The sequence below is a fragment of the Haemaphysalis longicornis genome, unplaced genomic scaffold (genome assembly GCF_048455015.1).
Source record: "Haemaphysalis longicornis isolate Haplotype H1 unplaced genomic scaffold, Haemaphysalis longicornis Haplotype H1 scaffold_220, whole genome shotgun sequence".
In the NCBI taxonomy this organism is placed as follows: domain Eukaryota; kingdom Metazoa; phylum Arthropoda; class Arachnida; order Ixodida; family Ixodidae; genus Haemaphysalis; species Haemaphysalis longicornis.
This window is the reverse complement of record NW_027526302.1, coordinates 199,470-212,701: the sequence shown is the minus strand read 5'-3', so window position 1 is coordinate 212,701 and position 13,232 is coordinate 199,470. Positions and strand designations below refer to the sequence as shown.

General features: G+C 47.0%; 1 long non-coding RNA gene across 1 annotated transcript in view; it reads left to right on the top strand.

Annotated features, from left to right (window-relative positions):
* Positions 1-13,232, top strand: part of LOC144172473 (uncharacterized) — a 54,298-nt gene continuing 41,066 nt past the window's right edge. The window contains exons 1-2 of the long non-coding RNA XR_013323020.1: positions 1-183; positions 3,499-3,674. This is a non-coding gene — a long non-coding RNA (uncharacterized LOC144172473). The remainder of the gene's footprint in view (positions 184-3,498; positions 3,675-13,232) is intronic.

The following is a 13,232-nucleotide window of genomic DNA, read 5'->3' as shown; positions in this document are numbered from 1 at the left end:
GCACTGAAGCACTTCACTAGCCATAATTTCGGCTGCTATACAGAAGCATTGAATGCGAGGAAAATGCTGAACGGCATATTCTCCCTTGTGTTGATCGCTGTGGCCGCAGCAGTGCACCACGCGCAGACTGAACCAGAATTTTCTGGACACCTACAAATTCGGGAGTATGGAAATGCGTGGAAGGTGAGAAGCATTTTCTTCAGGCGGCATAAATGTCTGCTACGATATGTGTAACCATATCAAGGCTAAGAATCTTGCTTCTGCATAGCTAAAAGCGGATGTATGCACAACATTTTAAGCACCATACTAAAAATCAATGCATTGTGTCGGTTATATGCTATCTGCAAGAAAGTTTATTCTCGAGAGAAATTTGCGAATGCAAGCTTGCTCAATTTATACGTGTGTGCTTTGTGGAAATGCGTTCAAGTTGTAACTAGCGGCAGGTGCAGTTTTGTTCTTTATACCAATATTTGGACTGTCATTCAATATAGAATTTTTAAAATCTATTTTCTGCCTTTCCCTGATTGGACATTTCGCATATTTCGGTTCAATCGTGCTGTACCTGAAATCCTAATTAGCAAGCCTAGATATACTGGTACTCATAGGCTAAGCCACGGGATCATGGCTGATGACCGTCATCATCATGTTCAATACTTTCGACCACGATCAAAATCTTCATGATCGTCATCATTCTAGATTAGATTCAGGTCTATTCTTAATATAAATATATGATGACCCCTTTTCGACACTAGCAATCATTTGATAGAAGTCCTGAAATCATGTAGGCACCTTGTGCACAAGCATCGCTCGGAATATGCAGACCAGGTTCTGAATATGTTGCTGAACTTATTGCGTCGGTCAAAAATGCGCAGTGCAGCCTTGAATGCAACAATATATTCGAAATTCTTCGAGACGTAAAAACGAGCACGCAATCTAACAAACAAGACCTAAAGAGCAGCATAACTTTCTGACATTGTGCATGTTGATGGTTCAAACGAATCTGATATTAGATCTCACTAACGCCACCTGGGAACCTTAACGTATCAAGGTACTGACTAACAGCACAAGAAACAGCCTAGATCTTCAACAACCTAGAGTGCAGTCTATGATTATAAAAGTATACCCAACAATCGCTTACGTTTATGTCATCAATCAAGAAATACAAAACTTCTCGAAGTGTAATAAACCCATTTAAACGGCATTTGTAGAGCAGGGACGAAATTGGGAAATTCCGAAGCAAACAATGCACTCGAGTGGAGTGAGGCAGGCGTGCTAGGAGGTCGACGGGAGAGGCCTTCGTCCTGCAGTAGACCTAGTTGGGCTGCTGCTCCTACGGATGATGATGTGCAACTGCCGTGTCTGCGACGATGCGACAGGGGCCACCAGCTCTGCTGTTTCTTCCACCTTGCACCACTAGTGCAAGCGGCACTAATTGTTTTATTCGCAAACAACAATCGAATCATCTTTACCATATACGGCGTTGTTATAGTGCATACAGGAAACGTTACACCTTCTGAAAGCGAATTGCAAATGAAGCTACTAAACAACATATCACAGTGCTACACAAGGTTGCCCGTATTCACTTTATTATTTTGGTAATATCAGCGTCGGTATATTTGTGAACACTGTTATAAGCACCGATATTTTTAGTTGCACATTTAAATTATTTGCCAAAGCCCAACGAATGCACGGCCGTTGTTGAATAGTTCGGAGACTTTGATTAGTGTGGCAACTTAAAACAAACTGTTCCTGCAGAAATAGAGTGAACCATTTGTTACAAGGTTTGGAAATGGCTACATTGCAGCCTCCAACTTGAATTACAGGGGTTGTGCCACCACGGCTAATTAAGCTAATGTGCATGTTCATAAACTACGTGGTATCTCCCTCGCGTGTCCCTGCAGTTGATATCACAATTCCATCCTAATTTCTAAGCCACTAAAATACATTCAGTTCGTGTCGTTGTCCTTTCCCGAGTAAAGAATTAATGGTTTTATAGCGAAGCTGTATATACTTAGAAAGACAGGATTTTTTGTGTCTCAAAACACAAAAATTAAAGCCGTTCCACTCACTGTTAAAGCTGTCGGAAGTGCAGAGCAGTGATTCGCCATAATGGGCTGCAGCGCCGCTATCCGCTCAGTGGTGCATTTCAAAATTCACGCTTTCGCAGTGCTCGCGCGCCCCCTGCCTGGAACTGCGCCAGCCGGATTTCTGTTCTTTTCGCGCTTGCTTTAATTTCGTATGCTGGAGCTGTTTTGCGTCATTTCGAAAGCGTAATTTTTTCTTGCGCGGCTGGAGCCTTCCTGGGCCATTTCGAACGCGCCATTCTTTTCTTGCGAGGCTGGAGCCCTTCGGCGGCATTTCGAACGCGCCATTCTTTTCTTGCGCGGCTGGAGCCTTTCTGCACCATTTTGAACGCGCTACTTCTTTCTTGCGGGCCCGATTTTTTCGCATGCTATCGTAAAAACCCACCTAACGAGCGTTCCTAACTAAATGGACGCGAGTGCCTCCGGTTATATACACTGATTTTGCCTAAAATGTACCTGCAGTTTTCCTTGCACTACAGGCTATAACAGGCAGATGTACGACAAGCGCCAGCGGTTCCCCAGGTTTGAACGCTTATGACTATTTAAATGCGTGGTTTTCGAAGCCTGACCATAACTCTCTGACTCCGGTACAGAAGGCTCTACTTGGGTCCGTTACCTCGCTGCGCCGCCAGATTATCCCGCTGCGCCGCCACGGCTTGATTCCAGTGGTCGCATAGACCATTAGCGAACTAAGACGACAAGGCGAGCCCATAAAATTCTCTGCAATTACAACACCCATGGCAATGGGGCGTTGCGTTTGTATATCAGTGACGCAGGAGGTTCGACGCGCGCAGGGCGTTCCATTTGTATTGTACGGACGCTATAGAATGGCCACGTATAGCTAAGACTCTAGAAGGGCTCCGGTCCTATGAAGAGCGACGCCGGGGTGGAGAAGGCAATGTTATCGACAGGATACTGTAAAGAACGCGTCCAGGCAATCGTCTAGCAGGTGTAACAGAGTTCGGTGATAGTCTTTGGTGACTACAACGTGGGCGTCTTCAATCCAGTGAACACGTCGGTCAGCAATTCAGACGGGCAAGTTTAAATTACTTGATAATATTCCCATCCACCAACTACTGCACACAGGGAATCTATGGACTTAATTTGTGCAAAAAGCCTCGCGAAAGTTGTCATATCGTTTTCTTCAAACTTGACAAGAAGCGGTTCATTCTGTTTTCGTTTGAAGAGTGGTCAGCAACCGTATAATTTAGAAGGCCAAGCGTGTTATATCGACAATCCGCATACTTGGAAGAATTCCTAATTGGGGGCTTTAGCATTTCTGCCCAGCATTAAAAGAGTTCTTTTAATGGACCTATTTTCTTACCCGTCCTCCATTTTAGGTAACCTATTATAAGTTCTTTTCACACTAAATATCGTCCTTGCTACTTCTGATCTCCCTTATTTACCATTCCAGCTACTTGGTGGTACAAATGATCTTCTCCTGCTAAGGGTATCAGCAACTGCCTGGAGGGAGGACAGCTGGCAGTGCTTCGTGTCTAAGTTCATCGGCAGCGGCGAAACAAACGGTACATATTATAGATCTCTTGAGTACGCCGTGCCTCAAAAGAAAAAAGGACTTCCTATGAGAGGGTGAGTTCACGCCTTTCAGATACAAAATCACTCGTCGGTCGTCTGTATTCAGTGGTAACGAAGTTGGTTGGGCTGAATTCCGACTGCGTGAGCCAAGGACACATTATGGGGCTAGACTGTCGTTCACCTGATTTCTGTGCGCGTCTTGGTTAGCCTACACGAGGCAAAGGCGGTGTGGAGGAACCAAGAACACACACGGCAACACATGGTGAATGCCGTCTCCTTCACTGGCATTACAGCAGGCGTGCAGCCGTCACTCTTAGCGGCGTGCCTCGGCTCGCGGACATTTGTACGCAGTACCGGGGAAGAAAACGCCGATACTCAATCTCCTTGTTCGATTCAACATCTTTCGAACTAGCTATCTACCCGTCCAGCACGCGCAAAAATAGCCAGATATCCGGCCTTCACAGAGCATTCAAACAGTGTCCTGTGGCCCCACGATCCCACGCGGAATCTTCGGCTTATATGTATTCTTCAGCCCCACGTCTCTTCATTGTGGAGCCTCCCCTTGCCCAACAGGTCCGACGAAAAGGAAGCTGTATTTGGTAAGCACATACGTGGAAACGCGCTTTCCGAATTTCACGGAAAAAAAGCCATGGTCGCGCACCTATAGTGTACACGGCAGACAGTTAGTCGGTACATTTTGTGACACCGTACATAATTAAGAATCTGTTTTAAATATAGTGCACTGGAGCCTAAGCTAAGTCTTTTTCAGCCCTGCCGCTGGGATGGGAGAATATACTTTTAAACCGGCTTCTCCAAACAATATTAAAAAAAGGTACGCCATATCCATTATTGTTGTATTCCTGACTGCTGAACAAAGCGTTGGAACCGTGAGAGCACTGCTTCAGCGGTGAGAATTGCGCGGCCGACAAGCCGAATAGAAAAAATTTGCACATAATAGCGAGTTACGATTCAACAGATATCCCAATTCCATGGTTGTATTGTTCTTCTCCTTCTTTATTTTGGCACATTGTAATTCCCGGGAAGTTAAAAGTCGCTTTAGTAATTTCAGATCCCGTGTAGCCAGATTTTCGCCGCCGGCATGAGAGGAACCAAAACGTTAAAGGATCGTTTTAATTAATTGTTCCTTGTTTGTGGATGAAAGGTACACATTCGCGTTGATAGACGAAGTATATAGCTACAATCAATAGTCTAATTCCAAGTTTTCAAACATACCCAAAGCCACGTTATCTCGCCGTGCTTGTTTCCCAAAGAGCATGGGTGCGCGGAATTCTAATGCAAAGCCCCTATTATTCATTAAATTGGGTCTTATCACCCTCTACTCAACCTTGTACACTAATCACAGCAGCGAAACAAGTTTGGCCCATGAAAGGATTGCCGCAATTCTGGTTTCAGTTTATACGAAAGTATCTCCGTGTATATTGATATATGTTAGTCGGTGCAAGTTTCTCTATTATATTTGTTTGAAGCAATTGATTACAGTTGAGAGAATACATTTGGGTCGCCCTCACAAATAGGGCTTGGGCCGGATCAACGGGCGATTTCTTTCACGTTTCTGCTAAGAATAACCCAAGCGTGATGCAATAAATTCAGGTTGACAAGGACCACGAGTAAAAAGTGGAACTCAAATGTTAGCCACGCCAATAAAGCATAAAAACTAACAAGTTGGCAACCTTTATGAATACGATTAGAAATATTTGGAAAGAGATAAGGAAACAAAAAAAAGGAATGCAAAAGGAACATTGGAATGAAGCACAAACGCAACGAAATCAAAGTCAGGAATAATTCGCAGAATAGCAGACCCAATATCAACAGAAAAATACAAGGCCGCATATTTGATTTGATTTGATTTCTTGGCGAAAGCCAAGGGAAGGCTTAGACTGAAGGCGGGTGTGGCCTGGCAGAGGCATCTGCCACCGGATTCACCGAGTACGGGAAGAGTGATGTTCACAAATTTAAACAAATTTAAACACACTAGCACAATCATAATAGCACAAAAGCGCAAAAGCACACACAATAATACATTTCTAAGTATTATACAAATCATAGGTCTAAAATGCACCGAGGGATCAAAGTGTCCACACAAACGCAGTAATACGGACACATTAAGTTTCAACGATTACACAACTACGTCACCGTTATGAACTAATGTACTTTATTTTGTAAATGTTACTAACTTCTTTCCTTACGACGACATGCCGACATATACTTCAAACATTTAGTTACATATCAGTATTGAAGGCGTTTCCCTTCAGTAAACTTCGTTTGAACTATGAACGTGGTTTTACTGGCGTAGAAGTTTAATTTTTCTCCAAATATATTTATTATTTCAGTTGACTTGTACAGGAAAGACACTCACCGTAGCTCGTTCTTATTTTTGGAGTGTGCCGTATTGTATGCCTGAGATGGTAGCTAGAAGATTTAATGTTAAGGGTATTGTGGCTCTTTTCTTCATAAATGGCGCGTAGAAACATTATGTAACAGATTTGGTCAGCTCGAAGCATTAAAAACCCACTAAATAAAGGACTTTTCTTCAGATTTTCGTAACAGATCAAACACTATTTGAGAAAAAATAACCAGTTCAAACGGGAAAATGAAATAGCTGTAGCCAGAGAGCGTAGTCTCATAATTCAGTGCTAAGTGGAGAATCTGTAGGGCAAACAATTTCGTGGCGGCTCACACAGCGTGCAGACTGCACGGGTTCCCGTTAGGTTCAGTTTGTAGGCTCCTTCATTGAGTACCCATCATAATTACAATACTATTTGGTGAATGCGTTGAGGTGGCTTGTCCCCTCGCAAGCCTATCGACCACTAAGAACCAGGGCCACGCGGGGCATGCCTACTTGGCCACAGACTCTACTGCATGCGCCCATGCGTCCGCCGCTTTGTACTGAGCAACGCGGCATCGGGATAGTTTGGTTGTTTCTGCGCCTGTCCTAGCGACAACCGAAGAGGGACAATGGCTGTGGATATGCTTACCACATGAACAAATATTTAAAATGCGAAGTTGTGTACAAGTGTATTCGCAGCTGGTAACGGGGGGTTGGGCTAGCGCAGTGGTTGATGTTGAGGTTTAGGTGACCGCTGAAAATAACCAAAGCCGTAACTGGATGCTAAGGCATTTAGAGATCTTCACGCTGTTGCCCCTTTTAACGCGCTAGCGTTATTAGGCTCATTTTTTGGTTTTGCCTTGGCTGCTTGCCGTCCGCTATGAGCCGTGCTCATAAAGAGTCCGCGGAAATAAGTAATCGGTGCTAACAGGAAGCTACAACTGAGACAGTCAGATACGAGAGCTCATCGGAATCAGTAATGGCGAGCCGCGGCAATTGGATTGTATAAAGGAGGACAATGATACCACGCCCGAAACCAAAGAAAAGATACGCGACATGAACAGGCGCCGCGCCTACGCACTAGACGTGGTGTCACACAGACGTGTGGAGTCGCATGCTGAGCAGACACGGCCGCCAGCCATGCCAGAACTTACGCCACCACCAAAGCGCCTTTCCGACGACGTAAAATGATGCCGGCGCCAACATTCTGTTACCTCGCTGAAAGAGGTTGATTGATTGTATGGTTTAACGCGCCGACGCAACGCAGGCGATGAGGCGCGCCGTAGTGGAGGGCTCCGGATTAATTTTGACCACCTGGGGATCTTTAACGTGCGCCGAAATATCGTACACACGGGCGTTTTTGCTTTCGCCTTCATCAGGAAAGCGGACGCCGCGGCCGGGAATCAAACCCGCGACCTCGTGCTCAGCAGCAGCCTTAGCCACCGAGCCACCGCGGCGCGTCGCTGAAAAAGGTGGCAAACGATGAACACCCGGCGCTCAAAAAACAAGGCAAGCCTACATTGTAACCAGAAACGAACTAAAATATTCCACATTAAGAAACAAAATTGAGTATATGGTGTCTAATTACACGAACTTTAAAATAGCCTAAAAGCTTTCGCTGGGGTATCACCGTCGCAAGCTTTGTCCGGCAAACCATGAATGGCGCCACGAGGCAAATTTGAAAACAAAAATCCAGAAATCCGCAAGCATGTTATCCCCGAAACAAGTCACGTAAGAGTCCTCGGCTTGGCCCTATAGAGAAGCGGCAGAGCCGATCTCACAATCACCACAATACCGGGAATCTTTGATCATTTAGCCCATATTGCACAACGTCTGTACAGGAGAAGTGCAGGACTGATAAAACTTGTGCAGACACTGATCATGAGCTGAATATCGTACAGCCTGCGGTACCACAAACTACTTACTCCGACTGAAGATGGCCAAACAAACGCCATCATCAGAGCAGCATAAAGGGCAGCCCTTAACCTCCCGATTTTCACAATCATCACAAAGTTATTTAAATTGGGTCTTATGATACCTTTGAAGAATTTAGAGACGCCACTCTCTTAGCAGAAAAGGAGTGTCTGGAAAAAGCAAATTTGGAACTACTCATCCTGTAAAATAAAGGCGCGCCTCCAGAAAAAAAAAATATGGCTGGACGCCACGATGGATATGTCAACGATCCAGAGACTTTTCATTAAAGACGTACCCCTAGTAAAAAACATAAATATAAACCTACGCCAGGACAAGCAACAAACCAGGCCGAATTCCTTTGAGGAAAGTTTTAAAATTACGAAAACAACAGTATACGCCGACGCCGGGTCCTTCGGAAATACGAAGACAACAATGCTTGTACTGTTGAACAGGGACAATCGATGTAATTCTATTATCTTCCAACACACTGGAACTGAATTCTTTTGGCGATCCCCTAGCGGAGATACCCAATAGATGCTTATGAATCATTACACACGACCAATTGGCCATTCGTCTCTCGGCTACAAGCAGAATACTTAATCGCTTGAGAAAGATTCTCCACTCCACAATGATTAAAGTTCACATTACATTAACACACCGACACGGGTCTAGAAAGGAACGACGCAGCCGATCAAGGTCCTTTCGAACTTCCATACTGTGCTCAATGTTGACTTCGACTACCACAGTCCCCTCCCCCAAAAATATGGAAAACGTCTCCTCATCCTACGCCAAGGAACACCATCCTTCCCGTGTGACTCGGGGATCTCTTGCTTAAATCGGAAACTCTGCTTAGGATACAAACCAACACATACATCCACAAATCTAGATGGGGGAAGATGTTTGGTAGGAAATGTGCGACATTGACTTACATACTGGCAAACACTCAGTATGTTCTGTAAAACCTGGCCATATCCAAGGATATGAACCTAGTTCGACGCCAGGCCCGCTGGCCCACGGCGCGGCACGTGAAAACCGTCGTTTTGCAGGCATTAATAAAGTTATAGCTAACGTAACCTAACCTATATCGACATATTACAGGCTGCCCTGACCAGATTCCCACCGGAAGATCAGCTTGATCTGATTCTGGGGACCTGGAATTCTGGTTCAACCCATAGGGTCTACCATCTATTTATCCCATTTTCCCATACATTCAATCAACCTTACTAAAGAAAGATCTTTCCCTCCCTCACTCCCTCTGTGTGTCTTATAAAAAAACCCAGAACGTTCAGTCAGGTGACCAGGATGAACGATTTTAAACTTTGAAACTGTTGTTTTCATATCTTAAGCCATGCAACAGTAAATGTCCTCCGAGTTTCCTGGCCGCGGCGATTAAAGCCATTGCGGCTGGCCTTGCTCTTGTCACTGAACTTCAGCACTTGTGAAGGATAAAAGATATACGCAGCAACTCCGTTCCAGAACGCTCCCTCGAAGCCGAAGTAACGCTAGGGCGTCATAAGCCTTAGACCTAAACGTACATGTTTAGACTTACACGTAGCATTAATTAAGCTCAGGTGGCGAAAAACGGGTTTTCCCGTATATGCGTGACGCCAGAAACGTGGGCGCAAAATTTCAATTAGCCCCGACTGCGGGGGTTCGTTCGTTTCACCTGCACCACGGGAACCAGTTCAGGCGGTGCAGCACTTAGCCGTTCATTTCAACTTCTGCAGCTCGCGGCTCCTCAACGGCGCCGTTCGATTCACCCGTGGTGTCTACGGATGCTGGAGTTGCTCTTGGCTTTGCCTGCACTCCCTGCCGCGGGAGTGCAGAGGCAGACGAAAAAGGTGCACGTCTGGGTACGCCGATTATGCGGGATGGTGGAACCGGCTTTGCACCGCTGTGAACTGGTTCAGGAGGTGCAGGGTGAACCGAAGGGACCCCGGGGTTGCATTAGCGCCGGAAGCGGGCGTGTGTCGGCCCGGGGGTATGCTTTGGCCTGACGTCTATATTGGCTGCGAGCGCGAGTACGCGCCAGTCTCACGTCCCCACTGACTGGTATGCCAGGTGTGGCTGAACAACAAAGCAAAGCGTGTATTATAAATGTTTATTGGAAAGGGGTGGCTCGTGGCCTAATAAAAGATGTGAAAAAGACTAAATGTAATCAGTCGAACGGTTGGCGAGGAACGGGTGGGCGCGGACATGCAATGCCCCGACCTTAATCCTAACGATTTAGGCCCAACGTCTTCAACCGATACTCGCAGCTTGAAGTACACCCTCTCAAACCTTTAATAATGTCTCGGTAGCGGCGACCGAAGGGGGTGTCAGCGCCTTATCAGGGTGTCCAGCGCCGGAAAATCACGGGCCACCTCCCCTGACGTCAAACCTTGGGAGGGGTGAAGCATGCAGTGTATAAGGGTGGGTATTCTTGGCGCCTTGGCGTTTTTGCGCATGGAGATGACATCACAACGTGAAACCGGGAGGGGCGAAGCATGCAGTGTATAAGTTCATTCTTGGTGCCTTGGCGTTTTTGCTCATGGAGATGGAACCGTTGGGAAGTAGAGGTATACAGCCTTGCTGTAAGTCTTGTGTCCTTGAAGCACGCAGTGTTCAAGCTCGAAGCATTGGAAAACAAGTGTCCCGGTGTGTTCTTCTAGTACTCGTTTTAGGGGCGAAGCCCCTTAGGGGCTCGGGCTGTTGGCGTCTCATGTCATCGTCGTAACCGTGTCTCTTCCAGTCATGGCACTAAAACACCGGAACACTCGTTTACACCTCGCACTAGAACGTATTAAGGGATAAGCCCCTTAAGGGCTCCGGTTGAAGGCGTCTTCTGTCGTCGTCGTAACCATCGTCTTATGTATTTCCGATACTAAAACAGCGGGACACTCGTTTACGCCTTGCACTGGGACGTTTCGTCATCATCATCATCATCACCAACAGCCTATCTACGCCCACTGCAGGGCAAAGGCCTGTCCCAATAATCTCCAATTATCCCGGTCCTGTGCTAACTGCGACCAATTTATCACCACAAACTTCTGCCAATTGAACTCATCTGCCAATTCAACTTTCTGTCACCCCCTGCCACGGTTGCCTTCTCTAGGGAGCCACTCTGTTACCATTAACGACCAACGGTTATCTTGGATTCGCATTACATGAACTGCCCACGTCCATTTCTTCTTCTTAAAGTTGAACCCTGTGGGGATCCTGACGCCCAAGCCATTGCGCGATCACTGGGTTTGTGGCGTTGCGCGGCGCTTTTCCCCTCTCTCCCCGAAATGCCGGCTCATCTCGGCGCCACTGTGCACAGCCGAGCCGTCTTCTGCCTGAGGTGAAGGCTGCAGCGACCGTTGCGGCTATAAAACAGTGTCACGCAGCGGGCGCTCCGCCCTGGTAGTCGAGCTAACCTCACCTTATTGGTCCGTTTGAATGATTCCCGAACCCCTCTCTTGCCGGGACGCGAACACGCGCCCTGCGCGGATGTCCGTTCGGGGAGACGCTTCCAGGACGCCGAAGGTATGTGACGCTTTCTTTACCAGCCGGCTGCAACTCTGTCGCGCCGTGGTAGGGGGTAAATCATTCTAAAAGAAATAGCGTAGCAGATCATGCTCGCACAGGAAAGGGCCTTTTGTTGGTGCGCGCACTCTCGCTCATTTCGCCGCTGGACTCCGGGATAAGGCACTTGCATGCCGATCGGTCGTCGCTCCCGTGATGATATTAAAAATTTGGGAAGGTGTACAATGAGTTTGGTGTTGCTTGGTACGTCGTTGAGCTAATGATAAGGTTTTGCTGACGTTAAGCATGAACATTGGTCTAACAAGAGCGGTTAGCGAAGGCTCTTGGTCATAACAACGAAAGAAATAAGAAAAAAACGTAATAAAAAAATGGGTAACGATGAAAACGTTGAAATATGGAGTATTACTGGTTTTGCATGTTTCGCGACATCGTACACTTAGCAATGTTAAACTCAACTGGCCCAAAACCTAGCTTCCTCCGCGGCGTCTCAATGCCTTAGGCTTTATGCAGCTGATCCCAAGGACACCGGTTCGATTCTCGGCCTTGGTGGCCGCTTTGATGATATAGTCGAAAAGCCAAAACGCCCGCTTTTTCCAGATTGATGATCTACAGGTTAAACATTCCCATGGGGTCAAAATTAATCCTTAGCCCTCCACTACTGCGCGCCTCGTCGCCTGTAAAGCAGCGGCACTTCAAACCTCACAATCAGTCAACAATATTTAGTGACCCTCAATTAAGAGACATAAGTCGGTGACAAACCTGCCCCGGTGGCTTCGTGGCTAAGGCGTTGCGCTGCAGACCACTATGTGGCGGGTTCGATTCCCGGCCGCCGCCTTTGCTTTTCTGATGGAGACCAAAAGCGAAAACGCCAGTGTGTACGGGATTTCGGCGTACGTTAAAGATCCCCAGGTGGTCAAAATTAATCCGGAGCCCTCCACTATGGCGCCCCTCATCGCCTGCGTTGCGCCGGCGCGTTAAACCCTACAATAAATCAATGATTTGGTGACATAACTCAAAGAGCAGTCATACTCGCGCATTCTCAATCGACAAGAGAAAGAATCGTTGCCACGATAATCTTTTCATATATCTTTGTCTGTCCGAGATACCAGCAAACTACCGTTGTCCCTCGACTTTGCCGACGTGCATGCATGTTTTTGCGCTTCTCAGCGCGACTGATAACGCAGCGTTATGTAGCGTTCGTAGGTTACTCGATGCAGCCAACAAGAATTAGTTTCTACGTTGAGGAATTACAGGGTTGGAATTGAACTTCCCGACCATTACAGGTGTGGGAATGGGCAAACTTTTGGCATTCCGAGGAATTGAAATGAATAGAATTGCGGAAAGTTTTAATTCTACGAAATGAAACTGGAATGAAAGGGGGCTGTCCATTCTGCAGCACTGGTGTGTGTGCGTGTGCGTGTGCGTGTCGTGTGCGTGTGCGTGCGGGTCCACGTGCGTGGCGAAATTTGATGGTACCAAAATGATTGCGGACGGGCAGGCTCTCTGCTTTTCAAAAACGTCGCCTTCCAGACTAAGAGGCTGCCCAGAGCCCGGGCAGCAGCCCGGGAGCCTCTTAGTCAGGTTTCACAGTATCGGCACTCTTTTCTGTCATTGTTGTATGCCGCCGACAGCGGCCATTGGTCGAAACACGTCACGCGACATTTGTTTACCCAGGGGCGCTGACATTTTGGTGCCTCTCTGTGGCCGCGCGCTCTCTCTCCGATAAATCGTGACCTGCGGAGCGCAGTGCGGCTGTACGGCCCGTTGAGAGTGAGCTTTTAACCCCACAGATAGAGTAGCGATGCCGTGATGCTCTGTACTGGCATGTTTCAACCGGCGAGAAG